General features: G+C 45.9%; 1 protein-coding gene across 1 annotated transcript in view; it reads left to right on the top strand.

Moving 5' to 3' along the window:
• The first annotated feature begins 1,959 nt into the window (after positions 1-1,959).
• IGSF5 (immunoglobulin superfamily member 5) overlaps positions 1,960-17,341 on the top strand; it is a 63,357-nt gene continuing 47,975 nt past the window's right edge. Inside the window, exon 1 of the mRNA XM_070407174.1 lies at positions 1,960-2,102. The gene's annotated coding sequence lies outside the window, so the exon portion shown is untranslated. The remainder of the gene's footprint in view (positions 2,103-17,341) is intronic.

The raw sequence follows: 17,341 nt of genomic DNA, 5'->3' as shown, positions 1-17,341 counted from the left end.
AATGCTCCACTTCTTGTCCTGCTTGTCTGTTTACAGATGGTGCTATCAGCAGAGTGTGTTAATACCTCAGGATCTTCCAACTCTTGTCGCTTTCCCAGCCTCCCTTGAGATTGGTTTGGGACCAGAGTCATTCTTCATTTCCACTTGGTTCTTATTGATGGTTTCTACCTCCTTTTTTATGCTGCTATAGTTCTTACTAAGTTCCATAATGTTCTCATTAAGTTGCTTGAAGTTCTGACAAGTTGTTTGAGCACCCTTAGAACCATTACTTGGAATTCTTTATCTGACAAATTGCTTGCCTCTATTTCATTTAGTTCCTTTTCTGGCGATTCCTCCTTTTCTTTCATTTGGGGGTGTTTCTTTGTCTCCCCATTTTTGTTGTCTCTTTGTATTTGTTTATGTATTAGATCAGACTGCTATGCCTCCCAGACTTGGTGGGTGGTCCTATGTAGCAGGTGTTTTGTGGGACCCAGGGATGCAGGCTCTCGGATCTCCTGAGCAGGGTGCTCTAGGAAAGCCCTTTGAGTTATTTGGGTTCTCCTGTTGTAATTGGGCCTTGAATGTTGTCCCATTCGTGGATGGAGTCTCCTCTCAGGCTGGCTGACTATGTGGCTCACCCCCAACCATGTCATGTGAGCTGTTGTGAGGATGTTTCCAGAAAAGAACAGAAGACAACACAACAAAGCAAGAAATAAAAGAAACAAAACAAAACATACACAAGACCCCCACAACAACCGCAAAAGCAACCACCAGAGGGGAGAGAATTGGGAAAGAGAAAAGAGAGCAAGAATGACAGAAGAAAAGAAAGAAAGAAATAAGAGGAGAAAAAAATAAGAGAAAAGGGGGAAGAGAAAGGAATATGAAGGGACAGAGGTGAAATAAAGAAAATAAGAATAAAGAGTAGGGGAAGGAAAACAGTGTAAAAGAAGAAAAATATTTGGAAAAGAAAATAGAGGAGAAAGAAGATAGACCCAAAAATAAGAAAAGGAAAAATGATGAGAAAGCAGGAGAAAAAGAAAAAAAAAAGAGCAGGAAAAGGGAAGAGAAAAATTAGATATCTGAAGAAAACAATAGAGGCTAAAATAATCACAAATCAATAAAGTAGAGGAGGTAAACAAATAAACAAAACAAAACAAAAAAAAAGAAAGAAAAGGAAGAGAAGAAAAAAAGGAAAAAAGTGTCTCCGCAGAGCTCAGTGCTCCTGGGAGCTCCCTTTGGATCCTGCTTGACTGCTCTGTCTGCCAATTCGGGGCTTCCCGGGAGGTGCTTAGGCGCTAACCACTGTCAGACACTGTCCTGCTTTGGCTCTCAGCAGCCTGCCTGAAGCGGCAACAGATCCACGGTTTGTGTCTGTCTCCCCAGGACTTGGCTGCACATGGGAGGGGCCAAGCTACCCCCTGAAAACAGGTTCGTTAGCAGCTGGGGCCTAGGGCCGGGTCAGTGAGCTTCCCCAGGTTCCTTGGGCTCTGCCTCTGCTCACCTTCACCTGCCAGCCCCCTGTCAATCTTAATCACTCAAAGGTCTGCTTCTGAAAGGACTTTAGGCGGCATTGGGAGTCTAGACCTCTGGTTCTCCCGTGAGGGGAGGTGCTGTTTAGATTCCAGGGAATGTGGTAGGTGATTTTCCCTGCCCCAGAGCTACCCCCCTGCGAGTGGCCCAGTGGGACAGGCCGGCAACCTGGAGTGTCTATGAGCTCTCCCGTGGGTGCGGGGGAAGGACCAGCCAGGTTCCCAGGATGGGGTGGTGGTGGGGTGGCCCCAGCCCCAATCCAGTCACTGCTGCTTCCAGAGACTGTCCAAACCAGTGGGCTGGGCCTCTGCCCCGTCTCCTCTGCAAAGGTCAAGATGTAGGGTGTGGCCACAGGGCTCCTGAGGGCAGGGCGGGCTGGACCACCTCGGGCGGGCGGGGTTTTTCCTTTTCCTGAGCTGTGGCTTCCGGGAGCAGCCAGTGCCTCTCGGGAAAAATGGCCATTTCGGTTTGGGGGGCTGCGACTGAATGAACGCAGGACCCCGGCTGCTGCTTCTCGTCTCCCCGAGTGCTTCCCACCGGGCCTCTCCTTAGGCACCAGCGTCCGCACCGGCCTCCCTCCACTGAAGCCTCGGGTGAGTAGCTGCCACAAACACCTGTGCTCTGGGTTTAAAAACAACCTCCCTTACCCCCCACCCCCCCCCATAAAATCCCCCACCAACAAGCTGGCTTTCTGTCAGGCCAGCTCCAGACTCCCTGGCGGCCAGCAGCCCTACCGAAGGGCCTTGATCTTCTCAGGGAAATACCCCTCCCGCAGCCAAGAGCCCCTCTTCTCTCTCGGCCTGCCACCTGTGGAAGCGGGACCTGCCCCTCTCTCGGCCTCGCCCTTCCGCCCTTCCTACTGGCCTCCAGGTGTTTCTGTCCTTTCTTGGTCCGCCTCCTCCTCAGCTGGACCTCAGTTGGTTTTTCCGAGGCATGTTCCCCACTTCAGTTTTATTTCCAGCCTGGCCCTGGGAGGAGGTGCAAGAGGGGCCTTCCTATTTGTTTATGTGATGTATCATGTTTACTGATTTGCGGATATTGTACCAGCCTTGCATCCCTGGGATAAATCCCCCTTGCTCACGGTGTATAATCTTTTTAATGTATTGCTGGATCTGATTTTCTGATATATTGTTGAGGATTTTCGCATGTATGTGCATCAGGGATATTGGCCTGTAATGCTCTTTCTTTGTAGTGTCTTTATCTGTTTTGGAATTAGGTGAACGCTGTCTTCATAAAAAGAGCTCGGATGTGTTCCTTTCTCTTGGGTTTTTTTGAGTAGTTTGGGAACTAGCAGGTGTTAGTTCTTCAGTGAATGTTCGGTAAAACTCCCCCTGTGAAGCTGTCTGGACCAGGACTTTTGTTTGCTGGGAGTTTTTTTGATTTCTGCTTCAATTTCATCAGTAGTTATCGGCCTATGCAAGTTTTCTGATTCTTCCTGGTTGAGTTTTGGAAGATTGTATTTTTCTAGGAATATGTCCATTTCGTCCAGGTTGTCCAGCTTGTTGGAATAGAGTTGTTTATAGTATTTTCTTATAATCCTTTGTATTTCTGTGGGATCAGTTGTTACGTCACCTCTTTCGTTTCTAATTTTATTTATTTGGGTCCTCTCTCTTTGCTTCTTGATGAGTCTGGTTAAAGGTTCATCAATCTTGTTTATCTTTTCAAAGATTCAGCTCTTGGTTTCATTGATTTTTTGCCTTGTTTTAGTCTCTATGTTATTTATTTCTGCTCTGATCTTAATTATTTCCTTTCTTCTACTTGCCCTAAGCTTTTATTATTGTTCTCTTTTTAATTCTTTAAGTTGTAGGGTTAGATAGTTTATTAGAAGCTTTCCTTGTTTTTTGAGGTAGGCCTGTACTGCTGTGAACTTCCCTCTCAGGACTGCTTTCCCCGTGTCCCATAGATTTTGGGTTGTTGTGTGTTCATTTTCATGTTTCCAGGAAGTTTTTGATTTCTTCCTTGATCTCTTTGGTAAGCCATTCATTGTTTAATAACATGCTACTTTGCCTTCATGTGTTTGAATGTCTTTGAGTGTTTTTACTGTAGTTGATTTTTAATTTCATGCCATTGTGATCTGAGAAGATGCTTGATATGATTTCAATCTTCCTGAACATGTAGAGGCTTGTTTTGTGTCCTAACGTGTGATCTATCTTTAAGAATGACCCATGTGACTTGAGAAGAATGTATATTCTGCAGCTTTAGGGTGAAATGTTCTATAAATGTCTATTAAATCCATCTGATCCAGTGTATCTTTTAGAGTCACTGTTTCCTTGTTAATTTTTTGTCTAGAAGATCTGTCCAGTGAAGTCAGTGGGGTGTCAATGTCCTCTACTATGACTGTATTGCTGTCGATCTCTCCCTTAAAATCCATCAGAAGTTTTTTTTATGTATTTAGGTGCTCCTATATTGGGTACATATATGTTTACCAGGGTTATATCTTCTTGTTGGATCAATCCCTTTAGTATTATGTAGTGACCTCTGGTGATGGCTTTTATTTTGAAGTCTATTTTGTTAGATATGAGTATTGCTACCTCAGCTTTTTTATTTTTTGTTTCCATTTGCATGGAAAAATTTTCCCCATCCCTTCACTCTCATCCTGTGTGAGTCTTTTGTTCTGAGGTGGGTCTCTTGTAGACAGCATGTATTTGGGTCATGTTCTTTATTACTGCTATGTCATTCTTCATTTCCGACTGGTCAGTTTTCATAATTTCTATATCTTTTCTCTTGCTGTTGAGTATCCTGGAATAATGATAAATTTCTTATCTCCATTTCATTTAGCTCTTCTTCTGGAGAATTCTCTTCTTTCATTTGCGGCTTGTTTCTTTTGTCCCCCTGTTTTGGCTGCCTGTTTGGGTTTGTTTCTACGTATCAGGTAGATCTGCTATGATTCCCAGTCTTTTTGGAGGTTCTCTGGTGCAGGACAATGCTAGGTGCTGTTTGTGACTGGCCCTGAGCACCCCGTTGGGAGCCATCGGCCATCCACAGCTTGTGACTCCCTCTGCCGGGGCTGGGTGCCTTTGGAAAGGACTAAGATGTGTATCAAAATCTGCTTTTCCTAGTCCCAGGTCCGAAGCAGATAAGGAAGGCAAAGACTCAAAGCATCCAGAGAGCTGCCTCTGCCTGCAGCCTGGTTGCTATTCTGAGCCTCGGAATGAGCCTTAGGCTATAGGCCACAGCAAGGCATAGTCTCCACAGGGTGGGGCGAGAGGTTTTCCAAAAGCTGCCTGGATGGTCAAGTTTCTACCTGAGAAAGAAGTCCTCTGCAGTTGGGGGGGAGGGGGGGGGAGGGGCGGGATGACTCAGCACAGGAAACCAAGCCCCACCTTCTGAGCTCCAACCCCAGAGCCCTCAACCCTGGATTCTCAGACAGCTCCAGTCCACTCTGCCCTCCCTCTGCTGGAGCCCAAGGTGAGTGGCTGCACATGAAATTTTGTGCATTTGCCCTTTAAGAGGGTGCCTGCATTTCCAGCCATCTCTCCCTGGCAGACAGCAACCCTGCTGCTTTTCACAGCCAGATGTCATGTGGGCAGCTTTCTCAGTTCTGGTGCTCTGGGCTGGGGAGCCAGCCCAGTTGGGGTGTAGACCCCAGAGTTCTCAGTGGGAACCCCCCACAGCTGAAGTAATCCCTCCAGAACTTCAGCTGCTGTCTGTGGGCGCCTGGCCAGCCCTCTTGCGCCTGGGACTTCCTACCAGTCTCTCTGCCGCCTCCACTTTCCATCCTTGGTTATCAGGGTTCTCTCTAGCGAGTCTCCAGTTGATTGTGTAGGATGGTTTTTCGATATTTCAGTTGTAACTCCAGTTTGGCCCTGGGAGAGTGAGTGTCAGTGTAGCTTCCACTTAATCGGCTGCCACTTTGGAACCCCACCGAGTCCTTTTTAAATAAATGCAAGTGATCATAAAAAGCCGAGCCTCTGTCAGTCTTTGTGGTCAATTATGAGATGCCCTTTCGATAAGATCAAGTAAAAGGCAACCATATCCTTTCTCACCACTTCAATTCCACAAACCGCTGAGGTGCAACGCTCCCGTCTGGACGGAGACCCACAAGGGGAAACCACCCAGGGAATATGCTCCGAGGTAGGAAAACTTGAACTGCGGTTGAGAAGTTGATGGAGGCTCAGTGTGGACAACACAATATTGTGTGTGGTTACGGCTTTTTCCCATTAAAGTTCCTCCTACTTCATCGGAATGAATATCTGTCCATTTTCCCTTTGCTTCGTTTGTATATGTAGCGATCACTAATTCTTCCCTCCTTCGACTGCTGGTCAGTTCTGTTTGTCACGTGGCCAAAGGTAGTGCATCATTTTTCTGATGTAACTTCCAGTGGAGCCCTCTGTCCCAAGCTCCTCGTGCCCTGGTCACCCCCAGGCTCACTGCCCAGCTGGCATCCTGCATCTCATGCCTGGAATCAGTGTCTTCCTTCTGTTTGGTTTAGCCTCTTGTATGGGCGGAGCACACCTTTTTGCATTTACAGAGACAGGTGCACGGATGATAAGATGTGTGAGCTCTTGCTCGTGTGCTGTTGTTGCTTTGATATCTTCTTAGTTGGCCCCCACTGGGGTGATAGCTTGACTGGATTTGGAAATGGTGTTGAGAATAGTTTCCTTCCCAGTCCCTCTCTGGAAACATCTGCTGGGAAGTGGGAAGAGCGGTTGGCCTTGCAGAGGAGCACTGGGGGTTGGTAGTGGGGCGGAGGGCTCCTGTGTTCACTATGCAACTTTTTGTGCTGCTTGACATTTAAAAATTACTTGTAGACACTGTTTTATAGAGTGATGTGGTACATACATACGATGGACTACTACCCAGCTATAAGAAGATTGTCATTTGTGACAACATGGATGGGTTTTGAGAGTATTAAGAGTATTATGCTAAGTGAAATAAGTCAGATGGAAAAGGACAAGGACTGTATGATTTCACTCACATGAGCAACAAATGAACAAATAAAACAAACAAACAAAAAACAAGCTCATTGATACGGACAACAGAATGATGGTTGCCAGAGGGTTAGGGGGAAGATGAAGAGGGTAAAAGGGCTCATACATAAAGTGACAGAGGGGACTAGACTTCGGGTGGTGAACACACAATAGCGTATACGGATGTCAGATTATAATGTTGTACGCCTGAAACTTACATAACGCCATTAACCAATGTTGCCCCAATACATTTAATACAAATTAAAAAAAAATTAAGGAAACACGGCAAATATAAAGGACTTAAATTATCCCCCAATTTATCATGCATTACATTATATTTACCATGGTTTGAGCCATGTGAGCAATATATTCAGTGCGATGCAATGATTTTAAGGGGGTTTTCTCTAGACAATGCCAATGTGTAAACCCAAATATAATGACCATAATTTCATGATATAATGTTATCTCAGAGATTTAAAAAAAAACTAGTGAAGATTTGAAAATTTTTGGGAACATGTGTACAACAAAAAACAAATCTTGGCCACCACAGGTTGAATTACATTGATTTCAGTCTTCCCACGGGGCTCACGGCTGGCCCACTTCCTTCGTTGTCTTTCATGCACCCAAACTATGAGGAGGAGCTCCCTTCTCCAAGGAGACATTTAAAACTAGAACGTTACAAAGGATGGCCCAAATCTCCCTGTTAGTACACAGCAGAGCTCAGACGCAGATGCAGGACTAACTCCAACGCCTAGCCTCTCCCCCGGTGCATCTGCCTCGGGGAAGCTCACGGTCCGAACCATCAGAGACCAGAGGGAGCGCAGCCACCTCAGGGCGATGCTGGCCTAGAACCAGGGAGGCGTCGGGTGTCTCAGCAGATGGCGGCTCTGGTGGATGACACTCGACCCCCAGAATCTCCTACTTATTCAAGATGCTAAGACCCATGGGAATGAAATGCCACCCTGGGAGGCGGGAGGAGGGAATTCACCCCCAGCTGACGTAGTTTTACTCAGATATAACTGAGGTGACCCTAAATTATCAATGACTGTTCTGCGAGGAGGGGTCGGGGAGAGCTTGAGATAGAAATGAAATCCAGACATAACAAACCAATAAGAATAAGGAACGCTTCCTCTGCGGCTCACCTAAGCTTCGTGGATTGAGACACTGGCGCTTTGAGGGCTCTAGCTAATTGCCAGGCCCTGTGCTGAATAATTGATATGGATTAGACCATTTAATAATAGCAGCCGAATGGGTTGTCGACGATGATTGTTTCAGACGCGCTCAACTAGTAAATGGTTGAACCAGGTGTGTGGGGATTTCTAACGTTCATTTCCCTTTATTTTAAATGACGAAGAAGCAAAAAGTAGAGTCAGGTAGGCATCAAACTATTTTAGTTTATTCACTGGCTACTGTGGTTGAGAGAATGTGTTTTGGGCCTGAGTCTGAACTTTCTTCTTCATGCTCCTTCATCCATTACTTCTTCAAAGTCTAGACTTCATCCACCTCTCCAAAGTCTATACCTTGCCACAGGTTAGGATCCTCAGGAGATCCCTGAGATGGAGATTTCTGTGCAGGGTGATTGGGGGGTAATCTTTGAACTAAACCTAGCTTTTTACCTCCTCTTTGGCAGGTAATAAAGGGCAGTTCTCACCCATGTGGCCACAGGAGTGAACTGAAGGAGAAATGCTGATATAACAGTAACAGAGGTCAATGACCTGAGGGTAGGCCACCTACTGGTGCAACTCACGTGTTCATTCTGGTCCTGTGGTGCCTCTTCTGCAGGTTCCACCTCTGCTGTAAGAGTTATTTGCTGATTGCTTGCCTGACCTTATGAGTTACAGGTCTGGACAAGACCCAGGCCATGATGGACAGTTACAGCTGCATGGTCATGTGGTGTCCATGGTCAGGGACTCGGTCTCTGTCAGGACCCAGGGCCAGACAAACACTGTATTTCAAGCAGTGTTTATTTCTCGGCTGCCATTGGCATGCTCTTGCTCTAGAAACCCAGGGGTCGGCACTGGGTCTGTCCCGCTGGGGCTTGTCCCAGTGGCTCCTGGTGTAATTCCCACCGCAGATGTATGGAGGTCTCCCAGCCAGTGCGGGCCAAGCCACAGGCCCACTGCCCCACAGCCTGGACCTACTGCAGCGCCTTTCCTTCTCTGGGCTTCACTGAGAGGTGGCACCTGCCGTGTCACACAGCAGATGTGGTGAGCAATGGTCCCAAGTTTGGAGTGTGCTACCTCCAGAACCCGGAGTGGTCCCCCAGGCCTGTGCCTCCTTCTCAGAGGCAGGAGGCATAAGAGGCACTAATTCCTCAGACCGTTGGGCCCTTACAAATGTATTGATGCCCTGGATCTCCATAGCTTTCGTCTCCCACCTTCTGAGCACATGTGTCTTACAAAGACCTCCAACATACTTGCCACTTTTGTCCATTCACTCTGCTTAATGTGCTCTCTATATAGTGAGGACTGACGTGATGTTCTGAGCAATGCCCAGATGGCCCAGGTCTTCTCAGATTATATTATAACAGAGGGTAGGAGAACTAATATAGCCCTGGGCAGAGCTATAAATAAATACCGTTATCCAGCCCATCTATAATAATAAAAGCGTAATATGCTAATTAGACCAGACGTCCTTCCGGGCGTCCTTCCGGACAAGCCAGGGCTGTGAGGGAAGCCCGGGTCCCGGGTTCCTGCCAGCGGCTGGAGGGAAGCCCAGGTTCCAGGTGCCGGAGGGAAGCCGGTGCTGGCAGGGGGAAGGAAGGCCTACTCTTGCATGAGCTTTGTGCATCGGGCCTCTAGTGTGGATATAAACTGCTTCTGATCCCTCTTCCTAATAAAGATGGACAATCATGCATCCATCAAAGTGGCCGCGTGCCATCTCTGTGCTAATCGGCTCTGGAAAAGAGACCACATCTGCCACCACAGCTGTATTCGGGGCTACTGCCGGGTTGAGTTTGCGGGAGTTTGCCTTTCCCTTCTAAAACCGCTATGAATTGGAAGGGGCTCCGTTAGTGAATAAAATGGGGGAGGTGATGGAATCTACCACCCCCGCAGTGGCCTGTAAAGGCCTGTCCTTTCTCCTAGGAAATGTTGTTTGTAATTTACTGTCTAGACCGGAATTCAATTTCATGTTTCGCTTGGCCTTCCCTACTGTATGGCTCTAACCACAGGCCAAGGAACCAGTGTCCTGGGGCTGCCACACACAGAACCACAGCTGGGGCCTACTCAACAGAAGTCTATGGTCTCACAGTCCATGATCAAGGTGTCAGGAGGGCTGGTTCCTCCTGAGGCTGTGAGGAAGAATCTGTCCCATCCTCTCCCCCAGCTCCTGCTGGTTGCTGCCCGTCTCGGGGTTCCTTGGCTGTAGAAGCATCACCCCATCTCTGCCTTCATCGTCACATGGCATTCTCCATGTGTGTCCTGGTGTCCAAATTTCTCTCTCTCTCTCTCTCTCTCTCTCTCCTCTCTCCTCTCTCAGGACAACAGTTCTATTAAATTAGGGCCCATTTCAGTGACCTCATTCTAACGAATTCCATTTGCAGCACCCCATTGCCAAACAAGGTCACATTCTGAGACACGGGGGATTGGGACGTCAACATAAGAATTTGGAAGGAAACACAATTCAACCGGCACATGTGGGTGTCGTCATCCACCACGCCCGTTTGTCCCAGTTACACCTGGAGGACGGGACGTGGCCACCGGGCGAGTGTGGACCTGCTGGACGGGGGCCAAGCCTGCCTGTTATCTGCCCCAGCCCGTCCTCGCTCCAACACGAGCACCTGATGGCGCTTGGATGCCTGGTATTAACACCGGCAGGTGTCCCCTTTCCTCACTGAGTGGCTGGGCGTCCCTATGGGGAATGGCGAGATTAATTCCCAGGCACATTGCTGTCGTGTTGAGGTCCTTCCTCCTGAGAGCCCAGTGTCTCCTTCAGTCGATGGCTTCAGCCTGAGAACTGGCTCAGGTGCAGAAACTGGACCTCCAGGGGGGACGGAGGCAGGACAGGCCCGGGGACTGAGCAACAGCCAAGTGCTGGGAGCAGAGGCCTCACCAACCCTGAGCTGGGGAGGTGGGATGGCCCCTCAGGGGTGTCCTGAATTGAGGCCTGGGGTGAGGCCTTTGTCTCACCTTGGGGGCTTTGGGGGACGACTTCAGCAGCCACGGTGGGCCTCCTTGGAGAGGAGGCATGTGTGCAATGCAGCACAGATCCCAGCCAACCTCAGAAAGGAGCCTGCTCGGCCTGTGTCCTGACAGCCCCAAAGCCCAGACCTACTTCCCAGGAAAGAGTTCAGGGTCCCAGGCCCGGCCTCAGTCCAGGTGCGCTTCCCCAGGAGGACAGGAATGTGCAGGGCGTGCAGATGCCCTGGGGCGAGGCCATCCCCCAGTGTGTGTGAGGGGCAGGGCCCCAGGTGCCTCTCCCCCAGGGATCTCTCCCAGGGCCGGGCCTACATCTCTGACCTCCTTGGGGCAGGACTGTGACAGGCGCAGGGAGAGAGCGCCCCCCGGTGGAGCACTTCCCTGAGGCCAGCAGTGTGCTCTCCCTGAGCAGGCAGGCCTCAGCCAGAGACAGTCCCCTGGGTTCTGCACAGCTGTTATCCAGCACCCATCCCACTTCTTTTTTTAAAAAAATTCTTTATTGTTTAAATTCTTAAAAACAGGGAATCTCCTGGGAAAGTACTTCTCCACGTGTGTGTGTGTGTGTGTGTGTGTGTGTGTGTGTCTGGGAAGTCAAGCTGTCTGCCAGCTCTAGGCAGGGGCAGACACACGACACGCAGATGCTCCCTGAGACTTTAACCTTGAGGGGAATCGCCCACAGAGGGGAAAAGGTGGTGGGGGCACGGGTGAGGCCTGAGTCAGAGGAGGGGAAGCCCTGCTGTGTAGACACCAGGGTCTGGTCTTGCTTCTAACCCCAGTTCTCAGCTCCATCCATTCTTGGAGCTGCCCCGCATCCCCCCACATTGTGCTGGTGAGCCAGGGTGAGATGCTGTTTGCAGCCAGAGGACCTGAATTGGTCTGAGGCGATGCAGCTGAGGCCTGGCCCTGAGGTGTGGGCTCCGGGCACAGAACCCGAGCGAGCCAGCCGGTCCCTGAGCAGCACGTGGGCTGAGCGAGCCCCGTTCCTGAGCTGCGTTGCTGTCCTGACCGCCCTGTGTTGCGTGTTCATTTAGGCGCCAGACCGCGCGGTTGAGGACTTACTGCTGAGAGGGGGGCAGTGGGGCGAGGCAAGTTTTCTTAAAAGGGACAGATTCCGATGGAGGAAGGCGTCCTTACGCCTAAATAATCCTTTGTCATGAAACTTCCTGTTTTGGTGATAAATCTAGTTTTTCCTTTTCCTTTTTAAAAAAAAATCTTTATTGGATTTCCCTTTTTCTTATAAAGACTGTGCTTTGGGAGTCAACACCAGGGAGCATCGGTGTTGACCACGGACACTTACAATGGGTCTCTGTCTCCTTTCCATGTCTCAGCCGCCCCTGGGACGTGATTGCGGATAATCCTGTAATGCTGGAGTTTTATTATGGCCACTTCATTTTGTACCAAACAATGCACACATTTGATTAGCAGAGGAAATTTTCTCTTTTGTTAAATTTCCTTCCTTCCTTTCTTTTTTTGAGAAATATCAATTTCTTGTTCCACTTATTTATGCATTCATTGGTTGATTCTTGTATGTGTCCTGGCTGAGGCTTGAACCTGTAATCCTGCTGTATCAGGACAATGCTCTAACCACCTAGGCAACCTGGCCAGGGTTTGTTAAATTTCAAAAAGCAAAGAGGACTCGGTGTGTGAAATGCTTCTTTTCTTCTTCTGTTTTGCTGATGGACATTTTTTGAAGTGCTCCTTTTTTTTTCTTTTTTTGGTGTGTCTTATTCAGAGAACTGAAAAATAAATTATTTAGTGTTTTTCTTGGTATATTGGCCTGGAAAAATATTTTTATTTTTGATCAGTTTGTTGCTTGGTGAATGCTATTTCCTGGACACTGGGTCTTAAAATCTCCCTTGAATGTGCTTTTTTCTTCACTAGAAGGGAAAAGAAAACCCTTTATTTTCATATTGAGGGTGGAATCAGCAAAAACGGAGCTGGTAAAAATTCTAGCTTTTTATTCTAACTAATCCCTTGTCCTCAAGAAGAGCATTTCATCCTCTCTTTTAAGACCTACAGTTGATGATTCCTGGTAAAGGCCTCTTTGTAAATGTAAATAATTATGTGCTTTTGTTTTGAACTGGGTTACGTTATTCCAACTTCCATACAGTTCTGTCTAAGCTACTGGAGGTCCATATATTGACCTTCTTAATAAACTAGTCCATTCATGGGTTTATTCATTCTCCATGGAGCACTTACCTATGGGTGCTTTTGTTCTAGATCAGCCATGGGCAAACTACGGCCCTCGGCCCGTTTGGAATGAATAAAACTAAAAAAAAAAAAAAATAAATAAAAAGACCGTACCCTTTTATGTAATGATGTTTACTTTGAATTTATATTAGTTCACACAAACACTCCATCCATGCTTTTGTTCCGGCCCTCCGGTCCAGTTTAAGAACCCATTGTGGCCCTCGAGTCAAAAAGTTTGCCCACCCCTGTTCTAGATTCTAAAGATACGTTGTGAACAAGTAAGAAAGGAGATTCCTGATCTTGTAGAGTATATAAAATGTTCTGGCTAATTTTAGCCTGAATTATGAAAGTAGAAGAATAATTTTACTTTATTCAAGAAGAAAATATGGCTGAAGAATAATCACTCATAGACTTTATAGTTAGTATGATTGATAGCCTTTTTTGTGTGTGTTCCAGTTTTAGGGTAAGCATTCATAGAATTACTGACTCATCCAATATCACAGAATAAGATGAAGTGTGTGTGTGTGTGTGTGTGTGTGTGTGTGTGTGCGGTCTGTGGGGAGGGAACCCACTTCAGCATGTTATTAAAATAAAATTTTGTGTGCAATTCTTTCTTATTCAGTTCATTGCCCTGCAGTGCCATCTGGTGGTCGATAAGAAGGAAACCATTTCAACTGCCACTCAGAATTGTAATAGAAACGTTTCACCCATGTACCTGGGATAAAAATGTCATGTATTATCCAAACTTCAATAGTTTGGATGTAAGAAGGAAACCTATGAAAGATTTCCCAGGAGCAACAGGCATAAAGTTAGACTCTCAAAGAAAGGCAAAGCTACACTAGATACAAGAGTAATAATTATATTAAGCTTTATATGTTGCACCAATGCTTTCCATATATTATTGCATAAAATAATTACAGTACACAAGTGAAAGGGACATATAATATTATCTTCATTTTTATTGGTGAAGACATGGGGCATGAAAGTTTTCCAGGTAAAATAGAGGGCGTTCGGTTAATTCCAGATAATCAACAAATATTTTTTCAGTATGTCCCAAATATTCACATAAGCAATGAATAATTTTTTAGCAGAAGTAGATCCCATGCGATATTTGAGACTAGATGTTCTGTTTTTGTTTGTTTCCTTCCCCCTAAGTCTGGCAACCCTCGCTCGGAGAGGTGAGGTGAGGCCGTGTAGACAGTAAGGACAGAACCGGCATGGAAACCAGCTCTTGCTTAGAATGCAGCTCAGGCTCATCGCTGCAGGCTGAGCTCCGGGACCACTGCCCATGCCTGACAAGGCCCACCTTTGGGTGGGGGGGCAGGAGCCAAGCTATAGAATTGTGCTTCTGTTTTCCGCCGTATCTGTGGCATGGACTGTGTGAAAGTATGGACTGTCATTATGAACAGCACGTTTATTTCAAGTGAGTGAACCTCGCCGAATTTTAGGGCAGAAAGTGCAGTTGGGCGAACAGGCAGACCAGAACCCAGGCCTGGAAGGTGCTGGAAGGTGCTGGAAGGTGTGAGAAGATTTTCCCACGGTAAAGCAGAAATGCCAGCCTGGAACCTGGGGCACCGTGCAGTGGGTGTGATGCCTGGAGCGGCAACACGATGTGAGCATGGGGAACACCTGGGGACTCCTAAGGGGACTCCATGCTCACCTCCCAACCGGCCCTGAAACCGGGTGGCACAGACGAGGGCGCACCCTGAGGCCCTCTGGCCAGGGACCAGTGTCTGTGGCAGCCTGGCCTCGGCAGACTGGCAGCCGGTCTGTGGCTGTGAGCTGGGCCTGAGTTGGGGCCACCACTTCTAAGGCCAAGCTTGGTGGGTTGCCAGCGTCAGAAATGCAGGGAGCATGATTTTAACACTTGGATTTCGGGAAACGAGTTAAGTCGGCTCGCGTGAATTGCGCGTACTCCGCGGGAGCCGTCTTAACTCGGTTCATATAGATTTGCGGTGGAGTGCGGGAAACGTGTAAACTCGGGCCGATTGTAACTGCGTATTACCAAATATTTGTTTGTTTGCCGTTCACAAAGATACCTACCTGCGTATGCGAACCGTTTCATACCCATTGGGGTAATAGGTATCATAAAAATCCCTTGTAAGTAGAGAACACTTTATGGCGCTGGTCGAGTACAATACCGTTAGGGTACCAATGTATTGTTTTCTCATTTTATAACCGATATCCCTGGATATCTCACCATGCAAAGAGAATAGTTATTGAGAAATACTTCTTGTGTCCGGACGTCTTTAGTTTTGAGTTTTGTGAATATTATTACGTGTTTAAATATTTAAATATATTGTGATAAAGACATTCATATAGAATTTTTTAACCAAATAAAATAAAATCGTTCTGCAAAGTGTTCGCATAATAATTATTTTTTTATATCAGATATCTATCGGAGTACCGCTATTTTCAGTTAGTATTATTTTTATTTGCTTTAACCTAGAATGTCGCAGCATTCAGACTATAGTGATGATGAGTTTTGTGCAGACAAGTTGTCCAATTATTCTTGTGATAGCGATCTTGAAAATGCGAGTACAAGTGATGAAGATTCTAGTGATGATGAAGTAATGGTGCGTCCCAGGACATTGAGGCGACGAAGAATTTCGAGCTCCAGCTCTGACTCAGAGTCAGATATAGAAGGCGGGAGAGAAGAATGGTCGCATGTTGATAATCCACCGGTCTTAGAAGATGTTTTAGGGCATCAAGGATTAAACACAGATGCTGTTATAAATAATATAGAAGATGCCGTGAAATTATTTATCGGAGATGATTTTTTTGAATTTCTTGTAGAGGAGTCAAACAGGTATTATAATCAAAATAGGAATAATTTCAAACTTTCAAAAAAAAAGCCTAAAGTGGAAAGATATAACCCCTCAAGAGATGAAGAAGTTTTTAGGGTTAATTGTTCTCATGGGACAGGTGCGCAAAGATAGAAGAGATGACTATTGGACCACGGAGCCATGGACGGAGACGCCATATTTTGGTAAAACGATGACGAGAGACAGGTTCCGACAGATATGGAAAGCTTGGCACTTCAATAATAATGCGGATATCGTAAATGAATCAGATAGACTTTGCAAAGTGAGACCAGTACTAGATTATTTTGTGCCTAAATTTATAAATATTTACAAACCTCATCAGCAATTATCACTAGATGAAGGGATCGTACCTTGGAGGGGAAGATTATTCTTTAGGGTATATAATGCTGGCAAGATTGTTAAATATGGAATATTGGTTCGTTTGTTGTGCGAAAGTGATACAGGATATATCTGTAACATGGAAATTTATTGCGGCGAAGGAAAGCGATTATTGGAAACGATACAAACAGTAGTGTCTCCATACACTGATTCGTGGTACCATATATATATGGACAATTATTATAATAGCGTCGCAAATTGTGAAGCACTTATGAAAAACAAATTCAGAATATGTGGAACAATCCGGAAAAATCAAGGTATACCTAAAGATTTTCATACAATTTCTTTGAAAAAAGGTGAAACAAAATTTATAAGGAAAAATGATATATTGTTACAAGTGTGGCAATCAAAAAAGCCTGTATACCTGATTTCTTCGATTCATTCTGCGGAGATGGAAGAAAGTCAGAATATTGACAGAACATCAAAAAAGAAAATTGTCAAACCGAATGCACTCATTGACTACAATAAACATATGAAAGGTGTTGACCGGGCCGACCAATACCTTTCATATTATTCGATATTGCGGAGGACGGTCAAATGGACAAAAAGGTTGGCAATGTATATGATAAATTGCGCATTATTTAATTCTTATGCAGTTTACAAATCAGTGAGGCAAAGAAAAATGGGTTTTAAAATGTTTTTGAAACAAACAGCTATCCACTGGTTGACGGATGATATTCCAGAGGACATGGACATTGTTCCAGACCTTCAACCAGTACCGTCTACTTCTGGAATGCGGGCTAAACCACCTACATCTGATCCACCATGCAGGCTATCGATGGACATGAGAAAGCATACGTTACAGGCAATTGTCGGAAGTGGAAAAAAGAAAAACATTTTGAGAAGGTGTCGCGTATGTTCCGTTCATAAATTGCGCAGTGAGACACGCTACATGTGCAAATTTTGCAATATACCTCTACATAAAGGGGCGTGTTTTGAAAAATATCATACGCTAAAAAACTATTAATTTCCATTTGTTTTGATTTATTATGAAAATTTTATTTTAAACTTTAAAAATATGTGTATATTTTTAGGTAATAAGTATTTTTTGGGTTTTTCGTATTTAGTTTATATATATCGAATTATTTATGTACTGAATAGATAAAAAAATGTCTGTGATTGAATAAATTTTCATTTTTTACACAAGAAACCGAAAATTTCATTTCAATCGAACCCATACTTCAAAAGATATAGGCATTTTAAACTAACTCTGATTTTGCGCGGGAAACCTAAATAATTGCCTGCGCCATCTTATATTTTGGCGGGAAATTCACCCGACACCGTAGTGTTACCACAAATGAGCAGTGGATTAGAAGGATGCTAGGTGACGCCCAGACGTCACGGACGGAGCTGGGTCTCAGGCCCAGCCAGAGCCCCACCTGCCCCCCTT

The sequence above is a fragment of the Myotis yumanensis genome, unplaced genomic scaffold (assembly GCF_028538775.1).
Source record: "Myotis yumanensis isolate MYYU_CA2020_CCGP unplaced genomic scaffold, mMyoYum1.0.hap1 SCAF_2, whole genome shotgun sequence".
Taxonomy (NCBI): Eukaryota; Metazoa; Chordata; class Mammalia; order Chiroptera; family Vespertilionidae; genus Myotis; species Myotis yumanensis.
The sequence above is the reverse complement of the archived record's forward strand: the minus strand, read 5'-3'. Positions and strand labels throughout refer to the sequence as shown.